The following is an 18,636-nucleotide window of genomic DNA, read 5'->3' as shown; positions in this document are numbered from 1 at the left end:
TAGTTGGGCTTTTTCCGAATCCTTTTCCACATAGTCTCCGTCTGGTTTCCTAAGACGTACAATCCCGCCTGAGTTTTTACTTCTGTCACTGATATACCTAAAGAAGGATTTATCTCCCTTCTTGATGTTTTTTGCCAGAGACTCCTCCATGTGAAACTTAGCCTCCCTGACTGCCGTTTTGACGGCTTTTGATTTGGTCAAGTAGTCTGCTCTAGAGACCTGTTTCCCTGATTGTTTGTAAGAGATGAATGCTTTTTTCTTCTCCTTGATAAGGGCCGAGATCTCTGTAGTGAACCACTTCGGCTTATTGTTCCTTCGTTGTTTACTTACTAATTTAACATAGCGGTTTGTCGCTTCCTGTATGGATTCAGTCGACTTGAATCGACTTCCTGTATCGATTCAGTCGACTTGAATCGATAGGCATTTGCGATCAAGTCCTTGGCTGGTTCACTTCATACCTTTCTAATCAAATCTCTTTAGTTAAGTTTAACAATGAATACTCCAATCCTTACTCTACATCCTTCAGTATCCCTCAAGGATATATTTTATCGCCACTTTTATTTAACATTTTCCTCTCCCCATTGTTGAGTCTTTGTCAATCAGTCGGTTTTACCTCCTTTTCATATGCTGATGATATCCAATTAATGTTCCCTTTCGATCCCGAAAACCAGGAAGACATATTGTCTATAAATAAAAAACTTGATCTAGTACATAATTGGCTAAACATGAATAAATTGGCGCTAAGTATCAAGAAAACAAAAATTATGATCTTTAATTGGAAAAACGACATAACTCTCAAATCCCCATTTGTCCTAAACAATAATTCCATAGAGATTATTCACAATCTAAAAATTTTGGGAGTTATAATCGACGACAAACTGATTTTCCATGACCTGTTTGGGCCGCCGCGGGAGCGGACTGCTGGGCAGGATGGACCTATGGTCTGACCCGGCGGAGGCACTGCTTATGTTCTTATATCAATAATATAGTTAAATCTTGTTTTTATAAACTGCGACTAATAAGATCGATCACTAAATTTTTGGAACCTAAATCTCATAACATTCTCATCCATTCTTTAGTTATAACAAAGATCGATTACTGTAATTCTTTATTAATTAACATCACTCAAAAAGAAAAATGACGTCTTCAAATTATTCAAAATACCGCTATTAAATTGATTTACAATGCAAAGAAATTTGATCACGTTACGCTTCTATTTATCGATGCTCATTGGCTTCCTATAAGCCATCGTATTTTATACAAGGTATTGCTGCTTATATTTAAAACTTTAATTTATAATGAGCCTCAGTTTATATCAAGAATGTTAATTCCTTACAATCCCATTCGCTCTTTAAGATCATCCTCCCAAAATTTATTAGTCATACCATCCTTGAAAACAATAGGAACAAGAAGAGCAGACATGTTTTCTGTCATGGGCCCACAATGGTGGAATTCTCTCCCACAATATATTACAATCGAAAGAGATTTACATTCTTTTAAAAAATCTTTGAAAACACACCTTTTTAAAGACGCTTTTAATTCTTAATATTATTTAATCTTTTCTTAGCATTTTAACTTTTAATCTAACCCTTTCCCTTATGTTTTTTCCCTATTTGTTTTCCTAACTAAGACAGATGTAATCTTTTCCCTTTCTTTCCCTCCATCTCAAGTTTGTCTTGTCTTAAACTTATGTTATTACGTTTTAATTTTGTATCTCTATATTTTATGTTTTATTTTGTACATCGCTTTGTAAACAGATTTAGCGATAAATCAAATGTTAATAAACCTTGAACCTTAAAATCATTCATATACGCAGATGACAGCACCATTATCATTCCTCTTACTTCATTCACACAACAGACGGAACAACTCACCTCCTCCGTCCTCACCAAGCTAGAACTATGGGCCTCACAATTCAAATTAAAACTGAACACCGAAGAAACCAAAATTTTCCTGGCAAGTCCTAACCATAAACTTACAAACACCTCCCTGAAATTGAACGGCCTAGACTACCCTATCAACCCCACCATAAAAATCCTTGGAGTCCTCCTAGACAGATGCTTGACCTTCGAAGATCATACCAGTGCCCAGGTCAAAAAATGTTTCCACTCCCTCTGGAAACTTTGCACCATTAAACGCCACTTCGACCACCTCTCCTTCCGTCTTCTGGTCCAGTCACTAATCTTAAGTATACTGGATTATTGTAACATCATATACCTGGGATCCTATAAAAACACCATCAAACGTTTAAGAATAGTTCAAAATGCAGCTGTCCGCCTCATCTTCGGCCTCTTAAAATATGACCACGTTAGCCCCTATTACACTAAACTCCACTAGCTGCCGGAGGAGGCAAGGATCATCTTCAAATTCGCCTTCCTCTGCTTCAAAACCCTAGCAGGCTCTTCTCCAATCTACCTATCCAAACACCTTGAAATTGCTGGCCCCTCTCGTACATGAAACACCTACCTGTTCTCCTTTCCTTCCCTGAAAGGCTGCCTCTACAAGAAATTTCTCGACAGATCCCTTGTATTCCAAGCGGGCAAATGGAACAAATGCCTCACAGCACTCATCTCCAATTCCCCCCCCCTACCAAATGTTCAGGAAGTCAATCAAAACCTACCTTTTTGATAAATTCCTTTAACTTCTCCCCCCCCCCTCTTCCTTGCCTCCTCCTCGGACCTTGACTTACCTCAGACTCTCAACTCCTCCTTTCCTGTCAGCTACCAAATGGCTTAACAAAATGGATCACCCTATCCAACTTATCACCCCTTCTTTGTTACCTCCCTTACTAAATGCCTCTGCTCTGCTTTATTGAACTCCGCAGTATGTAACACTACTGTATGAACTCCGCTATATATATGCAACTTACAACAAATGTAACTTCTCTGCAATGGTAACCGACCTGAAAAATAACTTCACTGTAAATGTAGAGTCGCCGAAAATGTAAATGTAGCTATGCCAAAAAAAAAAAAAAGTGTAACTTCGCTGTAATGTACAGTCTCTTCATCTGTTAACCGCATAGAACTTCCATGGTAATGCGGTATACAAAAATAAAGTTATTATTATTATTAACTTGTTGTAAACCGCTTTGAACTTATGGTATAGCTGTATATAAGAAATAAAATTATTATTATTATTATTTACCACCGGTGTGAGAATCAGATCTCTGGGAAGATTCTGAAGAGCTTATTGTGACAGATGATGAGGCTTCTTCTGACGAAGATCCTTCCTCTCCAGCACTGGTGGCCGTACATGAAGAAGGACACGGTACTACTCGAAAGGGTCCAGAGAAGAGCGACTAAGATGGTTAAGGGGCTGGAGGAGTTGCCGTATAGCGAAAGATTAGAGAAACTGGGCCTCTTCTCCCTTGAGCAGAGGAGATTGAGAGAGGACGTGATCGAAACATTCAAGGTACTGAAGGAAATAGACTTAATAGATAAGGACAGGTTGTTCACCCTCTCCAAGGTAGGGAGAACGAGAAGGCACTCTCTAAAGTTAAAAGGGAATAGATTCCGTCCAAACGTAAGGAAGTTCTTCTTCACCCAGAGAGTGGTAGAAAACTGGAATGATCTTCCGGAGACAGTCATAGGGGAAAACACCCTCCAGGGGTTCAAGACAAAGTTAGACAAGTTCTTGCTGAACCAGAACATACGCAGGTAGGGCTAGTCTCAGAGTGCTGGTCTTTGACCAGAGGGCCGCCGCGTGAGCGGACTGCTGGGCATGATGGACCACTCTCCGACCCAACAGCGGCAGTTCTTATGTTCCTAAACCAGAACAGACCTCTTTTCCCAAATTTTTAAGGGAAATGTCAGAGGCACTTTCTATCACTCTGGAGTCTGATTCAAAAAGATCTAAAGCATTTTTAGATGCATTGGATTTTGATCAGCCGCCTAAGGAGTTCCTCAAACTCCCCCTTCATGACATTCTTCGGGAGACTTTTTATAAAAAACCTTGAAACTCTTTTAACCATCCCTGGAGCTCCTTGTAAGCTGGATGCCCTTTATAGGGTTATTTCTGTCCCAGGTTTTGACAAGCCTCAGCTTCCTCATGAGTCCCTTCTGGTGGAGTCCACTCTGAAGAAGGCTGCAGGGGCCAGTGTTTATGCTTCTGTTCCTCCTGGTGGAGAGGGTAAGACAATGGACAGATTTGGCATGCATTTGTTTCAAAATGCCATGCTTGCCAACTGGTCTGGCAATTATGCTTTCCATTTTTCCTTTTATCTCAAACACGTGGTTCAGCAAGTGTCTGCCCTTCAGAAGTATCTACCTGAGCACAAGGTACCTCTTTTACAACAGTACATTTCCAGTTTGTTACAACTGCGAAAGTTTTTGGTACGCTCAATTTATGACACCTTTGAGTGTACATCTCAAGCTACCGCCATATCTGTGGCTATGAGGCGCTTAGCTTGGCTTTGGTATCTGAGCTGGATGTTAACCACCAAGATCGCCTAGCCAATGCTCCGTGTTTGGGCGATGAACTTTTTGGAGAGTCTTTAGATACCACTACCCAAAAGTTATCGGCTCATGAAACCAGGTGGCATACTTTGATTAAGAACAAGAAGAAGCCTCCACCTGCTTGTCCTTTCAGGCCACAGTCTTCTTATCAAAGACGTTTTACTGCTCGACCTCTGCAGGCCTCTCATTCTTAACCTCATAGACAAAGGCAACAGCAGCAACCGCATCAGAAGCAACTGCAGAAGCAACAAGCTGGCAAGCCTTTTTGACATGTTTCTTCGGGGCGTAGCCAGTCTTCTCATTGCTCAATCTTGCCCTCAGCCCATCGGGGGTTGTCTTCAGTTGTTCATCACTCGTTAGGAACTCATAACCTCGGACCTTTGGGTCCTCAACATCATTCGTCAGGGTTACTCTCTAAATTTTCAAATTCTTCCACCAGACAGTCCTCCAAGAGAGTCTGCTTTGAATGCTGTACAGTCCTCCCTTCTTCTGCAGGAGGTGCAATCCCTTCTTCTGCTGAATGCCATCGAGGAAGTTCCTCTCAATCAGCGGGGTTGGGGATTTTACTCCCGTTACTTCTTGGTACCCAAGAAGACCGGAGGACTGAGACCCATCCTGGATCTCAGAGATCTCAACAAATTTCTGGTGAAGGAGAAATTCAGGATACTATCCCTCGCCCTGCTATATCCTCTCCTCAATCAGAACGACTAGCTATGCTCCCTAGATCTCAAGGAAGCCTACATACATATACCTATTCCTCCGTCTTCCAGGAAGTACATCAGGTTTCAGATTGATTGATGTCATTACTAATACAAGGTACTCCCCTTTGGTCTGGCATCTTCTCCCAGAGTGTTCACGAAGTGCCTGATTGTAGTGGCCGCATCTTTCCGTTACCATGGCCTTCAAGTCTTTCCTTAGCTGGACGACTGGTTGATCAAGGCTTCTTCATCTCAGGAAGTGGTCCAAGCAACATCTCAGACCATTTATTTTCTTCAGCTTCTGGGATTCGAAGTCAGCTTCCCCAAATCACATCTCATTCTGACTCAGTGTCTTCAGTTCATTGGGGCAATCCTGGACACAACTCTCATGAGAGCGTTCCTCCCACCAGATCGTCTTCAGACTCTCATCCGTCTCTGTCAGCAACTGCTTCCACTTCAAACCATCTCTGTCAGACACATGATGGTTCTTCTAGGCCAAATGGTTTCCACAGTTCATATCACGCCATTGGCAAGACTCCATCTGCGTACTTCTCAGTGGACTCTGGCTTCTCAGTGGTCTCAAGCGACAGATCGTCTTTCACAGCACATATCTGTGACATCGTCTCTTCTGCAGTCGCTTCAATGGTGGTTGACCTCCAATCTTTCTAGAGGTCTCCTTATGCATGGGAGGCACACATCTGCAGACTCTGTTACTCTCCAGTCTGTATTTGCTCAATGGGGCACTCCACAGGTGGAATTATTTGTAGCCCCTCACAATCACCAGTTGCCCCAGTTTTGCTCCAGACTTTATTCTCTCCGTTTGGCAGCGGATGCTTTTCTTCTGAATTGGATGGGTCGGTTTCTATATGCCTTCCCTCCACTTCCTCTGATGTTGAGAACTCTGTTCAAGCTCAAGAGAGAAGCAGTCACCATGATTCTCATTGCTCCATGGTGGCCCAGACAACATTGGATCTCCCTTCTACTTCAACTCAGTTCCAGGGAACTCATACTTTTACCAATATTTCCTACCCTGCTTACTCAGAATCAGGAATCGCATCTACATCCCAACCTGCAGTCTCTGCACCTGACAGCTTGGTTTCTCTCAGGCTGAGTTCCTCTCAGTTTATCCTCTCTCAGCCTGTCAGTCAGATTATTGATGCCTCCAGGAAACCGGCCACACAGCAATGTTACCAACAAAAGTGGACTTGGTTTTCTTCCTGGTGTCTTCTTCATCATCATGATCTAACTTCCTTGGCAGTGTTGGATTATCTCCTTCCTCTTGTCTGACTCTGGACTTAAATCTACGTCCATTAGAGTCCATCTCAGTGCCATTACTGCTTATCATGAACCAGTACACGGAAAACCTCTTACTGCTCATCCTTTGGTCTCCAGATTCATGAAAGGGCTTTTCAATGTGAAACCACCTTTCAAGCCTCCACCTGTCATCTGGGACTTTAATGTGGTTCTTTCCAGTTTGATGAAGCCACCATTTGAACCAATGGCCATAGCTCATCTCAAGTTTCTTACTTGGAAAGTGGTCTTCCTTATTGCTCTCACCTCTGCCAGGCAGGTCAATGAGTTACAAGCACTAGTAGCAGATCCACCTTTCACAGTTTTCCATTATGATAAGGTGGTTCTGCGTACACATCCAAAGTTTCTTCCAAAAGTTGTCTGTGACTTTCATCTCAATGAGTCCATTGTTTTACCAGTATTTTTTCCTAGGCCTCATTCTCATCCTGGAGAAGCAGCCTTTTAAACTTTGGAGTGTAAACGAGCTTTGGCTTATTACCTTGATCGCACAAAACCCCATAAGAACATAAGAATTGCCATGGCTGAGTCAGACCAGTGGTCCATCATGCCAACAGTCCGCTTATGCGGCGGCCCTCTGGTCTAAGATCAGCACCCTAACTGAGACTAGCTCTATCAGTGCACGTTCTTGTTCAGCAGAAACTTGTCTTTGTCTTGAATCCTTGGAGGGTGTTTTCCCCTGTAACAGCCTCTGGAAGAGCGTTCCAGCTCTCTACCACTCTCTGGGTGAAGAAGAACTTCTTTACCTTTGTACGGAATCTATCCCCTTTCAACTTTAGAAAGTGCCCTCTTGTTCTCCCTACCTTGGAGAGGGTGAACAACCTGTCCTTATCTACTAAGTCTATCCCCTTCAGTGCCTTGAATTTCGATCATGTCCCCTCTCAATCTCCTCTGTTCGAGAGAGAAGAGGCCCAGTTTCTCTAATCTTTCGCTGTACGGCAGCTCCTCCAGCCCCTTAACCATCTTAGTCGCTCTTCTCTGGACCCTTTTGAGTATTACCGTGTCCTTCTTCATGTATGGCGACCAGTGCTGGACGCAGTACTCCAGGTGAGGGCGTACCATGGCCCGGTACAGCGGCATGATAACCTTATCTGATCTGTTCATGATCCCCTTCTTTATCATTCCTAGCATTCTGTTTGTACTTTTTGCTGCCACCGCGGCTTCATCAACTTGTCGATCAGAACTCCCAAGTCCCTTTCCTGGGATGTCTCTCCAAGTACCGCCCCGGACATCCTGTATTTGTGCATGAGATTTTTGTTACCGACATGCATCACTTTACACTTATCCACGTTGAATCTCATCTGCCATGTCGATGCCCATTCCTCGAGCTTGATTATGTCACATTGCAGATCTTCGCAATCCCCCTGCGTCTTTACTACTCTGAATAACTTCGTATCATCCGCAAATTTAATCATCTCGCTCGTCTCCCCAACTTTTCATCTCTTTTCATCCAAACAAGTTGGGGCATCTTGGAAACAGTAATCCATGCAGGACATAAACCTTGAACGGTGAAAACTTAGCAAGAACTACTGCAGAAAGGGACTTGGGAATACTCATTCGGGACAATATGAAAGCTTCAAATCAAGTGGAGAAAGCCTCAGCAAAAGCTAGACAAATGCTGGGTTACATCAGAAGGAGCTTCATCAGCCGAAAGCCTGAAGTCATACTACCATTGTACAGATCCATGGTGAGACCTCACCTGGAGTACTGTGTCCAGTTCTGGAGGCCACATTATCAAAAGGATGTGAAGAGATTGGAGTCGATCCAGAGAATGACCACTAAGATGATCTCAGGACTTAAAGATCTTTTTCACCCAGAGGGTGGTGGATACATGGAATGCGCTTCTGGAGGCTGTGGTAGGCAGGAGCACGTTACAGGGCTTCAAAGAAGGTTTGGATAGGTTCCTAGAGGACAAAGGGATTGAGGGGTACAGATAGGAGTAGAGGTAGGTTACATAGAAACATAGAATATGACGGCAGAAAAGGGCTGCAGCCCATCAAGTCTGCCCACGCTAATGACCCACCCCCAGACTTCACCCGGCTAGAGATCCTACATACATATCCCATTTCTTTTTAAAATCAAGCACGCTGCTGGCGTTAATCACCTGCAATGGAAGTTCATTCCAATGATCGACTACCCTTTCGGTGAAGAAATACTTCCTGGTGTCGCTATGAAATTGCCCGCCTTTGATTTTCAGCGGATGACCTCTTGTGGTTGAAGGTCCTTTAAGAAAGAAGATATCGTCTTCCACCTCGATGCGGCCCGTGATATATTTAAAAGTCTCAATCATGTCTCCCCTCTCTCTACGTTCCTCGAGCGAGTATAGCTGCAGTTTATTTAGTCTTTCCTCATATGGGAGGTTCTTGAGTCCCGAGACCATCCTGGTGGTCATTCACTGAACCGACTCGATTCTCCGCACATCTTTTTGATAATGTGGTCTCCAGAATTGAACACAATATTCAAGATGAGGTCTCACCATGGATCTGTACAGGGGCATTATGACTTCGGGCCTCTGGCTGACGAAACCTCTACGGATGCATCCCACCATTTGTCTAGCCTTGGATGCAGCTTTCTCCACCTGCTTGGCAGTTTTCATGTCTTCACTAATGATTACTCCCAAATCACGCTCTGCCCTAGTCCTAGCTAAGGTCTTGCCATTTAGAGTGTAAGTTCTGCACGGGTTTCTGCTGCCAAGGTGCATGACCTTACATTTTTTGGCATTGAAGCCTAGCTGCCAAGTCAAGGACCAATGTTCCAATAAGAGCAGGTCCTGTTCCATACTGTCGGGCAGGGTGCTGTTATCTACTATGTTGCATAGTTTGGCGGCGGCGGCAAATAGGATTATTTTACCTTGAAGCCCTTGAGTCAGGTCTCTTATGTATATGTTGAAAAGGATCGGTCCCAAGACCGATCCCTGTGGCACTCCACTGGTCACCTCCGATGTATTGGAGGGGGTACCGTTAACCACTACCCTCTGGATTCTATCGCTTAACCAGTCATTGACCCATGTCATCAATGTCACTCCCAATCCCATTGAAGTCATCTTGCTCAACAATCTGCGGTGCGGGACGCTATCAAAAGCTTTGCTGAAGTCCAAGTACACGACGTCCAGAGACTTCCCCATATCCAGTTTCCTTGTAACCCAGTCAAAGAAGCTGATCAGATTGGATTGACAGGACCTTCCCTTTGTGAATCCATGCTGGTGGGGATCCTGTAGATTCTCCTCGGTCAGGATCGTATCTAATTCGTGTTTAATAAGTCTTTCCATGAGTTTGCTCACTATTGAGGTGAGACTCACCGGTCTGTAATTCGCAGCCTCCGTTCTGCAACCTTTTTTGTGCAATGGGATGACGTTAGCTGTTTTCCAGTCCATGGGGACTTTTCCGGTACTTAGCGAAAGACTGAACAGCACGGATAGCGGTTCCGCCAGGACATCACACAACTCCCTAAGAATCCTGGGGTGTAGATTGTCCGGTCCCATGGCTTTGTTCACCTTCAGTTTTGATAATTCGCCGTGGACGCTGCTGGGTGTAAACTTGAAATTTTGAAATGGGTCTTCCGAGGTTTTCCTTGCCTGCAGTTCTGGACCGGTCCCCGGTGCCTCACAGGTAAAGACTGAGCAATAGTATTCATTTAGTAGTTTGGCTTTATCAGAATCCGTTTCTGCATATGTCCCGTCTATTTTCCTGAGGCGTACTATCCCATCTGTGTTTCGTTTCCTGTCGCTAATGTATCTGAAGAAGGATTTATCCCCTTTTTTAATGTTTTTCGCTAGATGTTCTTCTGTTTGAATCTTGGCCTCTCTGACTGCCGCTTTGACTGCCTTAGACCTGGTCAGATAGTCTTCTTTTGCCACCCTGTTTCCTGTATGCTTGTAGGAAATAAAAGCTTTTTTCTTTTCCTTAACAAGGTCCGAGATCTCTGCAGAGAACCACTGGGGCTTGTTCTTCCTCCGTCGTTTGCTTACTGTTTTTGTATAGCAGTTTGTTGCCTCATGTAAGGTGCATTTCAGGATTGACCACATAGCCTCTACATTATTGGTTTCAGCTTGGTTTTGTAGCGCCTGATAGACGAAGTCTCCCATGCGTTTAAAGTCAGTGCCCCGAAAGTCGAGGACCTTTGTTGCTGTGTTTGATCTAGTGAAGCCTATCTTGATGTTGAACCATACCATGTTGTGGTCGCTGGAGGCCAGCGTATCGTCTACCGAAACTTCTGAAACGCTTTCTCCATTGGTGAGTATCAGGTCCAGTGTTGCCTGATCTCTAGTGGGCTCCAGCACCATTTGTTTGAGTCGTGCCCCTTTTATGGAGGTTAAAAGCCTTCTGCTGCCGCTGGTAGTAGCAGAAAGTGTCTTCCAATCAGCATCGGGCATATTGAAGTCCCCTAGCAGTACCGTGTCCCCGCGCAAAGTGATGTTCTCAATGTCTTTGATTAGTTCCATATCCCTGTCTTCCTGCTGTTTTGGGGGCCTGTATACCACACCCAGATACAAGCATTTTTCGTTTCCTCTGGCCAGGTTCACCCAGAGTGATTCCCCGGTGTAGTTGACATCTGTGATTCTGGTGACTTTGATGTTATCTCTAGTGTATAGTGCTACCCCACCCCCTATTCTTCCCTCTCTGTCCCGACGAAGTAAATTGTATCCTGGTATAGCCATGTCCCACCCATGTGAGTCTGTGAACCAAGTCTCAGATATCGCTATCACATCGAGGTCGGCGTTCGTTATCTCTGTCTCTAATTCTAGAATTTTATTGCCTAAGCTGTGTGCATTAACATAAATAGCCCTCCATACTTTATGTTTGCTAAGACCCTGTGTAGAATTTCCCACCTGAGTTTGAGTGGCTTTTATATGATTGTTTTTACTGTGTGAACTTACCTTGGTCTCAGAAATGGAGTGTCGATTCACCTCTCCTGGAAAATTACTTACTGCGCTAGTACATGAGTGGGTACCCTCCCCCAACTTACCTAGTTTAAAGCCCTTCGGAGTAGGTGGGCTAGTCGATGTCCAAAGACGTTCTTGCCTCTCCTGGTCAGGTGGAGTCCATCTGGTCCCTGCAGTCCCTTTAGTGCCTCTCCATGGTCCAGGAAGCCGAAGTTCATGTCCCTGCACCATTCATGTAGCCACTTGTTCGTGCTCTGGATACGCTCCTCCCTGGCTCTTCCCTTGTCTCTTACAGGGAGGATCGAGGAGAAGACCACCTGCGCTCCCATCTGCCTCAGCTTCTCGCCCAGGGCTCCAAAGTCCTTAGGTATGTTCTCTGGGGTGTTCCTGGCAGTGTCGTTTGTTCCAACGTGAATAAGGAGCATGGGGAAGTAGTCCTCGGGCTTGATGAGTCGGTCCAGGCAGGCGGTTACGTCGTGGATCTTGGCCCCTGGCAGGCAGCAAACCTCTCTCGACTGCATATCCGGTCTGCAGATTGGTCCCTCGGTGCCCCTCAGCAGGGAGTCCCCAATGACTACTACTCTGCGCTTCTTTGAGGGGAGCTGATCAGTTGTCTCTGGAACTGGGACTGTCTGAAAGTTGACCTCCTGTGCCTCGCTCACGGGTCCTTCCTGTAGTATCTGGAATCTGTTCCTCAAGGTTATTAGTGGGGTTGATGTAGGGCTGCCCTGTGTGCAAGAGAAGGAGACAGGAGATGAAAAAGAAGAAATAGAAGAATGTTTTCCGTGTTTTCTTGTGGAGGAGGTTACCAGCTGCCAAGGGTCAGCGTCCCCATCCTCCTCCTGCACCCCAGTCGTTGGTGCCAAAGTTGTAGGTTTGGTCAGTTTGGGTGTCTTGAGGATGATCTTGCCTGGCTCCTGCTCGGTGATCTGGGACAGCTCTTGGATGACCTCGTCGATGAATGTCTCGTCCTCCCTGATGCTCCTCAAGCGCTTCACCTCCTCTCTTAGGCTCATCAGCTCTCGCAAGATGTCTCTGTCTAGCTGGTCTATCTCGTCCGTCTGTGTGGAGGCTGTAGTTGTCTGCTTGGGGATGGGGATGGGGAGGGCCTCGGTCTGTACAGAGACCTCTGCTCTCTGCCCTGGTTTTACCTCTGTCTGCACGTGAACTGAGGCCATCCCCTGGATTCCTTCTGTGACCGGGCTGCCGGTCTTGATTGTAGTCTTCGCATTCCTCGTTCTTCCTGCCATTTCTAAGAAAAAAGAAAACTTTTTTTTTTTTTTTTTTTTAAAGATAGTTTCAAAGAGTGAGAGTGGATAGAAAGACTGGTAGGGTCTGCCTGATGTCTGGTATGAGAGGACTGTCTGCTTGTTTACTAGCTAGAAGGGTATGAGAGTTGAATAGGGGTATAGGGATAGGAGTAGAGGTAGGTTATAGAAATGGTCAGGGACCACTGCTCAGGCAATAGGCCTGATGGGTCGCCGCGGGAGCGGTCCGCTGGGCGAGATGGACCTCTGGTCTGCCTCAGCGGAGGCAACTTCTTATGTTCTTATGAGGAACGTCTGGCCAGACTGCGCTTAAATTCTCTCGAAGAGCGCAGAGAAAGGGAGGACTTGATAGAAATATTCAAATACATCACAGGCCGCATTGAAGTGGAGGAAGAAATCTTTTTTCCCAAGGGTCCCACGGCGACAAGAGGGCATCCGCTAAAACTTAAAGGGGGGAGATTTCATGGTGACACCAGGAAATACTTCTTCACCGAAAGGATGATTGATCAATGGAATGGTCTTCCACGCCAAGTGGTCGAGGCCAGCAACGTGCTCGACTTCAAGAGACGATGGGACAAACATATGGGGTTGCTACAGAGTTATGCTTAAAAGATGGATTCTCGTGGGAGAGGGGATTCTAGAGTGGGTAGATTTGTTGAGGGAAGGTTCTTGAGTGGGCAGACTTGTTGGGCCACCAGCCCTTATCTGCCGTCATACTCTATGTTTCTATGTTTCTATCCTGTTTCCAAGAGAACGATTTCCAACTGGCTTGCTGCCTGCATCTCGTTCTGTTATGCTCAGACTGGACTGACACTGGAGAGCCGTGTCACAGCTTAGAGTTAGAGCTATGGCAGCTTCTGTGGCTTTTCTCAGATCTACTCCCATTGAGGAAATCTGTAAAGCTGCCACCTGGTTCTCAGTTCATACCTTCACTTCTCACTACTGTCTGGAGTCTTTCTTCAGGTGGGATGGGCACTTCGGCCAATCTGTTTTACAAAATTTATTTTCCTAATGGCCAACTTTCCCACCATCCCATTCTTTTAGCTTGGAGGTCACCCATCAGTGAGAATATGCTGCCTGCTTGTCCTGGGATAAAGCACAGTTACTTTCTGTAACGGGTGTTATCCAGGGACAGCAGGCAGATATTCTCACAACCCACCCATCTCCCAGGGTTGGCTTCTTAGCTGGCTTATCTTAACTGAGGGACCGTGCGCCTTCGTTAGGCGGGAAGGCACTTGCGCATGCGTGGTGCAGGCTAGACAGAACTTTCTAAGTTCTTAGAGTGCAACTCACTCTAAAGTGTCCGTACCGGGGCTCCGTTGGTGCTGTCACCCATCAGTGAGGATATCTGCCTGCTGTCCCTGGATAACACCTGTTATGGTAAGTAACTATGCTTTTCCAGAACTCAATGCTTAGCAGAAGAGTTCTTAACTATAACTGCTATATGACCTTTTATTTAAAACAACTCATTAAGAAGTTACCAGATTTTGAGCAGTTCATTCTGTCCGACAGACTTGCAGAATTTCAGGATATTAGCCAAATCCTGCTTCAGACACAAAAGTTTATGGCAAGGACATCTTTCAATGCCTTTGATGTTACCTCAAAAGCTTTAAGTTTTATTTAAAAATTCTTACCTCGTAATCAAATTTCTAAGCCAAGTACAATAATAATAAAATTTTATGCAACTTATATTAACGTAAAACAAGGTTAAAATATAACATAACATTACATGGTGTCAATGGGGATGGTTAATATAATCAAAGACTTACACCATGAACAAACAAAAATGGAAGGAAAAAGGTAAGAACTACAGTATTCTGAGAAAAGAAACAATGGGAGGGGAAGAACAATGGGAGGGGTAAAACAGTAAAAAAAACCAGCGTGATTTAGCCCTTACAAGCAGGGTTGTGGAGTTGGTAAATAAATCCTTCGACTCCAACTCCTCAGTTTCTGGTACCCACGACTCCGACTCCAGGCACCCAAAATGTCTCCGACTCCAACTCCACAGCCCTGCTTACAAGATCCGTTATGATTTGAAGGCATCAAGGAATAAAAAGGTTTTTAGCTTTGTCTTGAAATGACTTAGAGATGCTTCTTTGCATAGATAAGTGGGTATGGAGTTCCAGAGGGAGGACCCATTGCCCCAGGTACATTAGATAGATTGTGAGCCCACCGGGACAGACAGGGAAAAATGCTTAAGTACCTGAATAAATGCATGTAAACCGTTCTGAGCTCCCCTGGGAGAACGGTATAGAAAATTGAATAAATAAATAAAAATGCAGTCACCGCAAAAATATCTAATTTCAGGGTATTAATATGCTTTAAAGATGGAATAGTAAGAAGGTTCTGGGTCATGGATCACAGTGATTTGGAGGGGTTATACGCAATGAGAAGTCTGTCGATAAATTCGGACTGGTTACTTAGACAGGTTTTGAAAGTTAGAAGAAGGATTTTATAGCTGATTCTACTGGTAGTCAGTGTGCTTTGTACAAAAAGGGGGAGACATGGTCATATTTTTTAGCATTAAATATGATCTATATTGCAATATTCTGCACTATCTGAAGGTGCTTTATTTCTTTTTTTGTTATGCCTTTCTAGAGGGCATTACAGTAATCTATACAGGAGATCACGAGAGTGTGGACCAAGGTATTCAGAGAGGAAGGTTCTAGCAATTTGGAAAGAGATCTAATCATTCTAAGACAGTAAAAACAATTCTGGCCCACAGTGCTGATGTGAAGGTGGTAGGAGAATTTGTTATTGAAAGTGACTCCTAGTAATTTTAAAGAGGTTACAGTTTTGATGGGTAGAGCTTTAAATTTGAGAGGAGCCTATATAGATAATCCTTCTTTGCAATGAGACATCTCACGTGGCTCCGAATCTCTGACATGGACATTAATGTGCAGGATTGACTAGCAAACATCCCCTGGCACGGAGAAGAGCTCTTTGGCGTTAAAGTGGAAGATGCCACTCAGAGACTTGCCCAGCATGAGCAGAGCTGGTATACAATGAAGGGCTCTAAAGCTAAAGCTCAGGTTCCTAAGACTAGTCAAAGGCCTTCTAATTATGCCTATAAGAGGCACTTCCTCTGCCTCCAAACCTCAACCTCAGAAGAGGCAAAGACCACAGAAGTCTCGGAAACCTCAGCCTTTCACTTCCCAAAAACCAACTCAACCTTTTTGATGTGCTTCTGGAGAGCATAGCCACCCCCTCAGCCCATTGGAGGACGACCTCTATCATTTCATCATCATTGGATTCTAATCACCATGGACACCTGGGTTCTTACCATAATTCGGAAGGGTTACTCTCTCCATTTCACATCAGTACCACCAAACAACCCTCAAAGAGAGTCCTCTTTCACATCACAACAGACGTCCATTCTTCAGGAATTAGAAGCTCTGTTTCAACTAAATGCCATAGAAGTAGTACCTCCTTCCCAGAAAAATCAGGGGTTCTACTCCAGGTATTTCCTAATTCCAAAGAAGACGGGATATCTTCGTCACGTATTTGACCTCCAAGCCCTCAACAAATATCTCAAAGAAAAGTGATGTGAAATAACTTCTCCTGAGTAGACCACAACCCCTGAGTTTTGAGACCGACTAGGTGAGCTCCCCAAGCATACATGGACGCATCTGTCGTGAGCACTTTTTTATGAGGTGGTATGTGATATGATTGAAGCCTATAAAATCCTGAGTGGAGTAGAACGGGTACAAGTGGATCAATTTTTCACTCCGTCAAAAATTAGAAAGATTACAGGACACTCAATGAAGTTACAGGGAAATACTTTTAAAACCAATTGGAGGGAATTTTTTTTCACTCAGAGAATAGTTAAGCTCTGGAACGTGTTGCCAGAGGATGTGGTAAGAGCGGATAGCGTAGCTGGTTTTAAGAAAGGATTGAACAATTTTCTGGAGGAAAGTCCATAGTCTGTTATTGAAACAGACTTGTGGGAAACCACTGCTTGCCCTGGATCGGTAGCATGGAATGTTACTACTCTTTGGTTTTTTTGCCAGGTACTAGTGACCTGGATTGGCCACTGTGATGACAGGCTACTGGGCTAGATGGACCATTGGTCTGACCCAGTAAGGCTATTCTTATGTTCTTATGTCTAAATACAGATCATTTGGACATGGAAGGGACCACCATTCTAACAGACTAGCCACACAGACATACCAACAGGGCAGTGTGGTACTTTAGAAGGCACTGCTGAGAACTTCACATAAAGGGTACCAGATGTACATCTCACTATAATCCCCTTATAATTTATGGTAAGTCCTCCAAAACTTCCCCCAAACCTACTATACCCACCTGTCTACTATCCCAATAGCCCTTATGGCTGCAAGTAGCACCCTTATGGCAGTAAAGTTGGGTTTTGTAGCCTCACACTTTCTACCATAAATGTAGTAATTAGATTGGATTATGGGCCTAGGTCCTCCTCTTCATCATTCACTAGCCCACCCAGCAGGCTACTTAAGACATTTGTGTGCTGCTCTAGTAAGCTTTCCCATACCAGGTGCTGCTGCTCTAGAGACAGATATGTACTGTTTCATTTAGATCTTTGGGGGTGGGGGGTCAGTAACCACTGAGGTAGGGGGGGAGGCATAATTTAATCCCTCCAGTGATCATCTGGTTAGTTTTGGTATCTTTTTGGCACTTATACGCTTTTAAAGCAAATCTATCTCCAGACGTCTAAGTTCCATCTTGGAAGTCTTGGGAAATGTTGATTATCACTGTAAGATATTCAAATACTAAGCATGCCCAAAGCCCACCTATAACACGCCTCCAACAGACTTCTCGAACTTTGGGCACACATCTAAACTAAACTAAACCTTGGGTTTGTATACCACATCATCTCTTACATTCGCAAAGCTCGACATGGTTAACAAGGTTGTTAGCTGTTAGGGTAGAAAGGAACTCCAGTGAAAGGAAAAGACAAAATGAAGAGAAAATTTAGGACAGAGTAACCAGAGAGAGGAAGAGTTACATTTTTGAAAATAACCAGGTTTTCAGATGTTTACGGAAGACTTGGAGGGAGCTCAGATTCCTAAGAGGGGAGGTAAGATTGTTCCAGAGCTCAGTGATTCTGAAAGGGAGGAAGGAACCTAGTTTTCCTACTAGGGAAACGCCTTTTCGAGAGGGAAAGGAAAGTTTCAGTTTTTGGGTAGATCTGGTGGAATTGGGGTTAGAGGAATTCCAAGAAAGAGGAATAAAAGGGGGGAGAATGCCGTGTAGAATCTTGAAAGTAAGGCAGGCACATTTGAAGTGGACTCTGGAGATTATTGGGAGCCAGTGGAGCTTGGACAAAAGTGGTGAGACGTGGTCGAATTTGCTTTTTGCGAAGATAAGCTTAGCAGCGGCATTTTGAATCCGCTGGAGTCTTTGAAGGTTTTTCTTTGTTAGGCTGAGGTAGATAGAGTTGCAATAGTCCAGTCTGGAAAGGATGGTGGATTGGACAAGGACAACAAAGTGTTTTTGATGGAAACAGGTTCTCACTTTCCTCAGCATGTGAAGGCTGAAGAAACATTTTTTTATTAGGGAGTTGAGGTGATTGTTGAAGGAAAGTGTAGAGTCAATGATGACTCCCAGAATTTTACTTGAGTATTCAAGATGCAGGGTGGGGCCAGAGGACAGTGGGATGGAGGTGGGCAGTTGGTCCAGTTTTGGGCCGAGCCAGAGAAGTTTTGTTTTGGATTCGTTCAGTTTCATCTGCACAGTGTGGGCCCAGGATTGAAGGTTCGATATACATGAGGATATGTTCGCAGAGAGGTTGGTGAGGTTCCGGTCGATCTCGAGGAGAACAAAGATGTCATCTGCGTAAGTGTAAAGTGTTTCAAGTGGGGAGAGATGGAGGAGTTTAAGGGAGGACATGTAAATGTTGAAGAGGATAGGAAAGAGAGGTGAGCCTTCTGGGACTCCACATATCGGGTTCCAGGGGGAGGAAGAAGTGCCCTTCATGTTGACTAAAAAGTCTAACAAGACGTCCAGATGCTACTTTATGCCATTTTTTGGACGTCTTTTCTGAAAATGAG

General features: G+C 44.5%; 1 protein-coding gene across 3 annotated transcripts in view; it reads left to right on the top strand.

The window, feature by feature from the left end:
* DSE (dermatan sulfate epimerase) overlaps positions 1–18,636 on the top strand; it is a 244,157-nt gene that overhangs the window by 104,534 nt on the left and 120,987 nt on the right. The window lies entirely within an intron of this gene.

Source organism: Geotrypetes seraphini, chromosome 3, assembly GCF_902459505.1.
Source record: "Geotrypetes seraphini chromosome 3, aGeoSer1.1, whole genome shotgun sequence".
Taxonomy (NCBI): domain Eukaryota; kingdom Metazoa; phylum Chordata; class Amphibia; order Gymnophiona; family Dermophiidae; genus Geotrypetes; species Geotrypetes seraphini.
The sequence above is the reverse complement of the archived record's forward strand: the minus strand, read 5'-3'. Positions and strand labels throughout refer to the sequence as shown.